Raw genomic sequence first — 8855 nt, forward strand, 5'->3', positions numbered from 1 at the left:
TTGAGGGCAATACTAAGAATTTATAAAGCCGCATCATGAACTTAATTTACTTCTTGGGCACTTTTTTTTTTGAATTCAGATTTGCTGATTTCCATGGCACTGACTTAAAAAAAAACACACAAAAAAACAAACAAAAAAATAAAGGTGGTATGAAGGTAACTGCCAAAAAGGGAACTGGTGATTTTAAGTTAAAATTAAGTTAAAAAAAATTAAGCTAATGGTGAAAGTACATCACCTCTGGCTTCAGTCTCCATATTGCCTCAGATTGAATAAAGATTGTTTTTGTGAACAAAGTTCCAGAACCCTTAAATCCAGGATGCTGCAGGCCTCTCCCACAATGTCCTTCACTTTGGGTCAGTCTCCTGGGCCCAACTGAAAAGCCATCATATAGTAGTCTTCATGTCTTCGATAGGTTCACTGACCGCATTTTTAATGCAGCTCATGGGCAATTTCTCAGTCCACTGTCAAATACCTACAGTGCTGAATGCCTACCACTGAATGCCTACTGTGCTGGCCAGAAACAAGTGAATTAGAACATGTATGGTTCCCTCCAGGAATCTTTAGTGCCAATTGATAGCTGGTCTTATTCTAACTTGAAAGTGAGTCTCACTTTTCCTCCAGACTTATTGTACATGCTGGACAAAGTTACTGCTGGCAGGCACTCCTGGGCACCCTGAACAGAAGGCATCATATATTCGGGTTTTCTTTGTGCAACACTTTCCTGTGTTTCTGCCTGCAGAGAAGCTCTTTCTTGTTCCCTACAGCCTTTGCATCTTGTTACATAGCGTTTTTGGGTGTGTTTACTGCTAAAACATCATTATTGTGAAGCCAACCACCATGATCTTGGCCCCACTGGTCACTTTTGTTTCCTCTAATGTCTTATCTTCAGGGACGAGCCCCTTATACATGACCTTCTGCATGGCAGGCGGAAAACTTGTAGTGGGGTGAATCTGCTGTTTCAACTTGGAACCTGTGCTGTCCAGAGGAACCTCCATGTTGTGATTGGTCTTGTTTCAGATGATCTTCAGGTCCTCCAGCTCCAGCTCTTTGCCGGCACTGACACCTGCATCCTCACCTTGCTGACAGAGACCTGATCCGCGGGATCTCCAGGAGCTGGACAGGGGCAGGCTGCAGGCTGCCACACTTTGCAGGAGTCCGCTGCACCCACCATGGATTCAGCCTCCACATAGTTGAGGGGCCGCGCCGGCGACTCGGTGACCACCTTGGTGTCCATGCCCAACTCCTCCATGCTATCCGGGGCTCCAGCCGCCGCCGTGATGATTGTGTACAACACCCACTGTTCACGCAGAGGCCCAGGGGAAGAGGTGAGTGGACTGAGATTGACGCCAGCAGCAACCCCTAATCTTGCACAGTTTGGCGGGAAACAGGTGGGTTTCCTCCTCTGCTTCCTTGGCCAATTGACTACTACTTTTTAAAGTCTATGTTTGTGGGGTTGTTGATTTTTTTTACTTGTATTATTCTTATTTACTAATTTTGGTTTATTTTATGAGATAGAAGAGGGGGAGATTATGTCTGAATTCATCTTTTCTCTAAATCTCTGACATATTTCATTCATAGTTGATTCCTTCTTTTAAGATTTCCTTTGAGTATCATATAAGCTATGTTTTTTCAAATGTGCCTTTTCTTTTAGAAATTATAGCAAGGCATCTTTTTGCATCTTTAGTTGTGACAATTCCTCAGCTAGAGTAAAGGATGATAAGACTAGAAAACAAAACCTACAATTAATGACAATTGAAAGGCAATATTAAACAAAGCCCAAAACATCGCACAACTTTTTTTTTGAATTCTATTATTGGATCCAGAGCCAAGATTTCCTCATGGATAATATTGCATAGTTTGAGATATGTAATAGACTTATTTTTCAGATAAGTAAACTGAAATTCATAGACTCCAGATTATTTTAAAGTTCAAGCTCACACAGTTAATAAACACTTCTAATACAAACTTTGAAGCTCTAAATCTAAAATCCTCTTCCAGTGCTCTTTCAAAAAAGAGCCTAGAAAAGTCCTGTGCTATTATTTGGTTGGAGGAAACACAGCAGGGAGCTGTGACAAAGGACAGAGGAATAACTCAGTCCATTAGTAAAAATACCTTGATTGTGATAGTATCTTTAGAGACAGGCTTCTGCAAACAAACAAACAAACAAAAAACCAAAAAACTTAGAGAACAGTCATTTAGTTTTAGATTATAAAAAGAAGCTTAATAGAATTGTAGGAAAGAGAGTCTTGGAATGTTTATACTGCTTTCAGGAGTTTGTATCAATAATATACTATCAAAAAAAAAAAAACCCAAAGCATTCCAAACTCAGTGCTTTCTAGTGTTTATTCTCACTCATGAACCTATCAGGCAGCTGGGACTGACTAATTGAGGTCTGGTAAGCCTCGCTGCAGGTTGCAAGTTGGCTCTAGATTTATTTCATTGCATGAGTTCCCTGCCTGGGGCATGTTCTTATCTTACTAACAGTACAAATACAAGCAAGCATGCACATGCAAAGAAGCACATATCATGTTTGCTAACATCTCATTGGTCTAAGCAGATCATGTAGCTGAGCTGAGAAAAATAACCTAAAAGGAGGAAAGGTCTATTTTGACTCATAGTTTCAGAGGTCTCAGTCCATGCTTGGTTTGCTCTATTGTTTTAGTCCTGAGGTGAAGTAGAACATCATGGCAGGGAGTGTGTGGCAGAGGAGGCTGTTTATCTCATGGCAGTCAAACTGGAATAGACAGGACAAGATAGTCTCCAAGGGCATGCCCCATGACCCACTCCATTTCAGTAGGCGCCACCTTCTAAGTTTCCATCACCTCCCAATAATGGCATCAAATTACGAATCTATCATTGGGTTAATCTGCTGATGAGCTTTTATGATACATTCATCTTTCAGAAGCCCCACCACTAGACATTGCATCACTGGGAAATCAGGTTCTCAATACATGAAGTTTTGGGCGACATTTAATATTCAAACCATAACAGAAGGGTAAAGAATTGAGGTCAATAATATAATCAACATCAGGGTCTAGGAAGTTTTTTTTTTTTTTTAAAGTCAGACAAGAAAATAACACAAAATCCCTGAGAACTAAGTGTATGAAGTTGAGGAAGTTCAATTTTGCTTAGGGTGTTATCTATGGAAAAGAGCAGTATAGATTCTGTTCTTTTCTGAATGAGGACAGAGATGTGACTTTTAATAAAAGCCATACATAACCCATTGTATCAGGGCCCCACTTACCTTATCTACTATTTCACTAGGCTGTGATCATAAGGAAAACAAAAATTATTTCTTTTTCTTTGCTATTTTCCTGACAATTCATTGGTTGGCACATAATAGATGTCCCATAGTTCTTTACTGAATGAATGAGTGAAGAGTTGGTTGAATGAATGAAATATGGAAGCCATATTTCAAGGAATTTTAAGTTTCTGTTTTTTTTCTGTTGTACACATTTAAAAATCTGGATAATTAGCATACCAAGGCTAAACCAGGACCCAGTATAAACATGGATTCAAAATGTGTCTCGACTCCTACAGCAGAGACCTCACAGCTTACTGAGCATGAATCAAGAATTCACTCTGGAGAAAATGTATGGGGAGAATGTGGCCTCAAACTGATTCAGAGAAGAGTTAAAAAGAGGAAATAAAGAGCAAACACTCTTCCAGATGGAAGAGAAAGCATCCAGGGACTTCCTGTTACAAACCAGATGGCAGCCTCCAGCTGGCTGCCTTGGAGATACTGAAATTGGAAGACCCAATATCTGAGCAGACACGCCCACTTACAGGTCTGTAGGAGGTCTGGATGCCATGGTTTGTAATTACCTCCCAGCCGAGTCTTTGTGTGGTCACATAGCTGGCAGAGCTGAAGCTGCAGCAGCATTTTCTGTATTAATTTGAAATTGCTTCAAGTCATATAATTTTATGGATATAAAGAGATAACACTGGTTAAATCAACATTCAGGCCTGAATTTTTCTTTTTTCATTTTGGTATTGGATGGTGGTGGTAATGGGGCAGAGGTGAGGAAGTTACAAAACCATATTTTTCACTTGTACTTTTAGGTACTGTTGATACTGATGTAATCTCACCTACCTTTTTGGAAAATAAGTTGATAATGATTATAACAATTTAAAATGTTCATTGACTTTTACCTGAGCAGGAAAATTTCTAAGAGGTCCCATGGGCCATGTTCAGCCATGTCCATATCTTGGAAGTAAAGGGAGGCTGTTGGGATGCTTTTAAAGCAAAAGGGGTAGATGTTGGGTTTGGTGGTTTGATCAGATTTTCAGTTTGCAAAGGGATTGATTGAGAGACAGTTATAGAAGAAAACATCCTTCCAGGCCATCATCCACCAGCCTGGACAGTGACCCAACTTCTATAGCTAGGTCTTGCTTGTAACAGCATATCCTGTGGTGAACTCATCAATGGATTAACTCTCTGATGTGTATATTTGTCCTGTGATCCAATCACCTTCCGAAGACTCACCACAGAAGACATGAGACTTGGAGAGACATTTTAGATATAAATGATCTCGTGACCTGAGTGAGGCTGAGAAATGCAGAATGAAGACCACTAACCCCCGCTCAGAAGCCAGTGTCTATTCAGGAAATCAATGAAAAGAAGGGCAGCTTTGGAAAGAATCCCTGATGCTTTTACCCATGCTAAATGAACCTGCAGTGTGAATTTACAGTGTCCCTGGCTTGTGTAATGATGTTATCTGTGGAAATGTGGGGCTGCAGTCAATCTACAGGATGGCACAGAGAGGAAGGAGGAAGGCTATGTATCTTTGGTGCATGAATTGTTCAAAAAGGGGAATAAAATCTGGGCAGGCAGAAATGAAAACTTGAAAGGTTTTTTGCAGTTTATTTTCTTGTTCTTTTTTTAAAAGTTCTTTCCATCTCTGCATGGAGTCACAACCACAGAGACATCCATATCCATCAGTAAAACTGATTCTTGTTGAGGATGCCTGCAGTCAGGCCAAATGTGAAATGGTTTAATCCTCTAATTATTGATGACTCCAGTAGCAATAGGCACTCTGAGCCCCCAGCCAGGATCACAAGAGACACAATCCTGGCTCCTTCAGGTAAATCCTGTGATTACTCAGCGTAGGAAAAGGGTAGGATCTAAAGGTTCTTTATTGAAACCCACATGGATACTGGATTTCTAAAGCCTGGCTTCACAGGCCTTTTGTAGTGCTCATCAGCTCAGTCTTTCTTCATGCACAACTCAGAATGTGCAGTTCAACCTGCCAACCAGTTCATAGTATGAGTTGTAAGTAATATATATATGTGTTTTTTTGAGACAGGGTTTCACTGTGTAGTTCAGGTTGGCCTTGAACTTATTTGTAGCTCCCAGGCTGGCCTTGAACTTGATATAATCTTCCTGCCTCAGCCTCCTGAGTGCTAGGATTACAGGCTTGTACCACCATGCCCAGCATATTTATTATATTCTGGTTGGGGTTAGAGCAGTGATGACAAACCTTTTAGAGACAGAGTGCCCAAACAGTAACCCCAAACCCACTTATTTATTGCAAAAATTGCCAGCACTGCATTTAAACCTCAATACTGAGGTTTTAGTTTAGGAAAAAACAGCTCATACATTAATATCTTTTGTTTTAAAAGAAAGACAAAATAACAGAATTCAGTGATGCAAACAATTTCTTATTGAAACATAAAAGTTTATATTTGGTATGCTTTTGCTAAACTAATGTAATCTCTGGTTTTATATGCATGCTGATAATTTGTCAAACCTTGGCTCATACTTTGCTAGTTTGAGAGCAACACATGTAGCACTAATGTCATCTGTTAGTCTGTTTCTTGTAACAGATTTGATATAATTCAAAGCTGAAAACAGCTGCTCACAAGCATAAAATCCAAACAAAGTAAGAAAAACAATCCCAAGTGCTTTCTTTGACTTAAAGTTATTTTGCAGAGAATTCCACACTTTAAGGATTTAATTTTCAGCACTAGCAACTGTGTTGCCCTTTGTAATCCTATCACACCATCTTCTCGAGTGTTGCACACAGGTCATAGAACTTATTTTTCTAGCTAGAGCTTTCTTTAAATTCCAATAGCTCCATTGCCAGATTTCCAAAATCTAACCAGTGTAAGCAGGCAAGATCAAGTTCTTCAAATTTGGCTTTATCTGGAGAAGTAAGAAAACAGAGTTGTCTCCATCTCATGGATTTGTGAAAGTTTGTTATGAAATTTCTTCTTTGCAGCTGCTATAATGCTAGAAAATTCCTTGTAGGTTTCCTGATGGCTTGTAGGATTGTCTGGAAATGTAGAATTTTATAAATGCATTTTTAGATTTGGAAAATATTTCTGCAGCCCATTTTCAAGGTCTCTTTAAAAAATCCTGTTGTTTTCTCTCAAATGCTTTGATATCATAAAACTTCCTTTTTTGATATCATAAAACATAATTAAGTTTATTGGTACTTTTAAGATATACAGTACAATTACATTCATCATTGGGATCTTATACCTTTACATGATAGGTCTTGGTTCTCATTTTTCTCTATACCCCTGCTCTCACTTCACCCCCTCCACCCTTCTCTAGTTAAAAAGACTTTGTTTCCATATTTTCTTTTTCACATATTTTTTCTTTTCCCTTACCCTTCCCACTTCCCCTACACCTTTAGTCCTTTTCTTCCTATTACATATTATCAATTATACAGTTTGAACCTTATTTACAGTTTTAGTTTTTCATACCAGAGAAACTATTCGGTATTTATACATTTGTGTCCTATTTACTTCACTTAAGAGTATGGCCTCAATGTGCATCTATTTAGCTATAAATGTCTCTAGTTTCTCATTCTTTTTTTCCTTTTCATTGAGTTTGTTGATATATTTTAGGTATACAGTGCATTTACATTCATTATTGGGATCTTGTACCTTTACATGACAGGTCTTGGTTCTCATTTTTTCACCTTGTCCCTGCCCTCCCTTCACCCCCTCCTCCCCTCCCCATTTACAAACACTTTATTTCCATTTTTTCATTTTCTTATATTTTTTTCTTAGTTTCTTATTCTTTATGGCTGAGTAGTAGTCCACTTTTATAGAAAAACCACATCTTTAAACAGTCTCCAATTGATGGGCAATTGGGCTGTTTCCAAGTTTTAACTATTACAAATTGCTGCTATAAACATGGATGCACATGTCACTGTGGTATGATTCTTTTGATTCTTCTGGAAAGATACACAGCAGAGGGATACCTGGGTCAAATGGGACTTCTAATCCTAGTTCTTTGAGGTATCTCCATATTTATATCCACAGTGGTTGCACCAGTCTGCACTCTCAGCAACAGTGGAGAAGGGCTCCTTTTTCTCCACAGCCTCACCAGCATTTGTTATTGGTTGATTTCTTTTTTCTTTTTTGGTTTTTTGAGACAGAGTCTCACTATGTAGTTAAGACTGACCTGGAACTCACTTATGTAGCCCAGTCTGGTCTCAAACTCACAGTGATCCTCCTGCCTCTCCCGAGTGCTGGGATTACAGGTGTGCACCACCACTCCTGGCTTTGGTTGATTTCTTGATAGCAGCCATTCTTTCTGGGGTGAGGTGGAATCTCAGTGTTGTCTTCATCTGCATCTGTTGAATGACCAGTGATGTACATTTTTTCACACATTTATTTGTTGCTATGAAGACGTATATTTTCAATTTAGAAATTTATCCTGGAACTTAGCTACCAGATCTTTATCCATATAGTAATGAACCAAATGATGTTGTAAACAGACTTGTTACTCCTATCTTTCAATCTAATCAGAATGTGATATTCAATAATTGCTTAACCAGATTCCAATTTGTATTACATTTGATAACAGAGAACAAGTCGATCAGCATGGGAACTGTACACAAGAACAAAGCAGAAATTCTCAATGAAATGTTGCAATTTCAAAGCAGAGGATTGTAATAGTATAGTCTTTGGATTTCAGAGACATAATGTTGGCCTTGTATATGACAAAGAAAAACAATCTGGTACTGCTGATGTCAACATTGAATTATAATGGAAAAACATGACAGAAAATCTCAACCAAACTGAGGACTGAGATGGTAATATTTTACAACAAAAGTAGAGGTGCATCAGATATTGTTGATGAGCTATGCAGCAACTATGACATCACTTGGAACACAAATCATTGGCCAATGGTTGTGTTTTACTTGATCCCAAACATGTGAAGCATGAAAAGTTTGATAGTTTATAAAGAAAATAAGAACTGCAAAGTGTCATGGAGAAATTTTCTTAGAGGATTTGGTCTGGAACTCATAAGAGATCATTTACAATAGAGGAAGAACAAAATGTTTCTGCTCAGCGAACTATGCAAGAAATTGTGAAGCACAATGGTGAGGTCACAGGTGAATGAGGAGGTGTAACATCATAAAGACCTACCACAACAACAGGAAAACCAAAAAGATGTCAATTGTGCCCTATAGAAAAGCACAGGAAAACAAAATATACTTGCTGTCAGTGTAAGTGATACCTGTGCATGGAACATGCGGTTTTCATCTGTGAAGACTGCCTTGGGCGTGACAATTGAAGCAAATATTATTTCTGTTGTAGACTTTCGTTTGTATTTTCATTATAGTTCATATAAGAATTTATTTCTGATGTTATCTTTTAGGTTTTATAAGCGAGTACACAGCTGATGTGAAAATATTGTTTATTCTAAATTCTCAATACATATTTTTTTTGATATTGATAATCCTTTAATGTGATGTAAGGGTTTCAAACTGTTTTCCCATACAAGGAGTGACTGATTAAAAATAAGGTGACTTTACATTTTAAAAATGATTATAGTAAAAGACACATTGCCATTAATTCTTCAGTACCCCCCTTGCTTTGAACACATTTTTTAT

General features: G+C 38.3%; 1 pseudogene; it reads right to left on the reverse strand.

Moving 5' to 3' along the window:
* Positions 1–354: 354 nt before the first annotated feature.
* On the reverse strand, positions 355–4199 carry LOC104863241 (annotated as a pseudogene).
* Between the last annotated feature and the right edge of the window lie 4656 nt (positions 4200–8855).

Source organism: Fukomys damarensis, unplaced genomic scaffold (genome assembly GCF_012274545.1).
Source record: "Fukomys damarensis isolate Sample0158 unplaced genomic scaffold, DMR_v1.0_HiC HiC_scaffold_37, whole genome shotgun sequence".
In the NCBI taxonomy this organism is placed as follows: domain Eukaryota; kingdom Metazoa; phylum Chordata; class Mammalia; order Rodentia; family Bathyergidae; genus Fukomys; species Fukomys damarensis.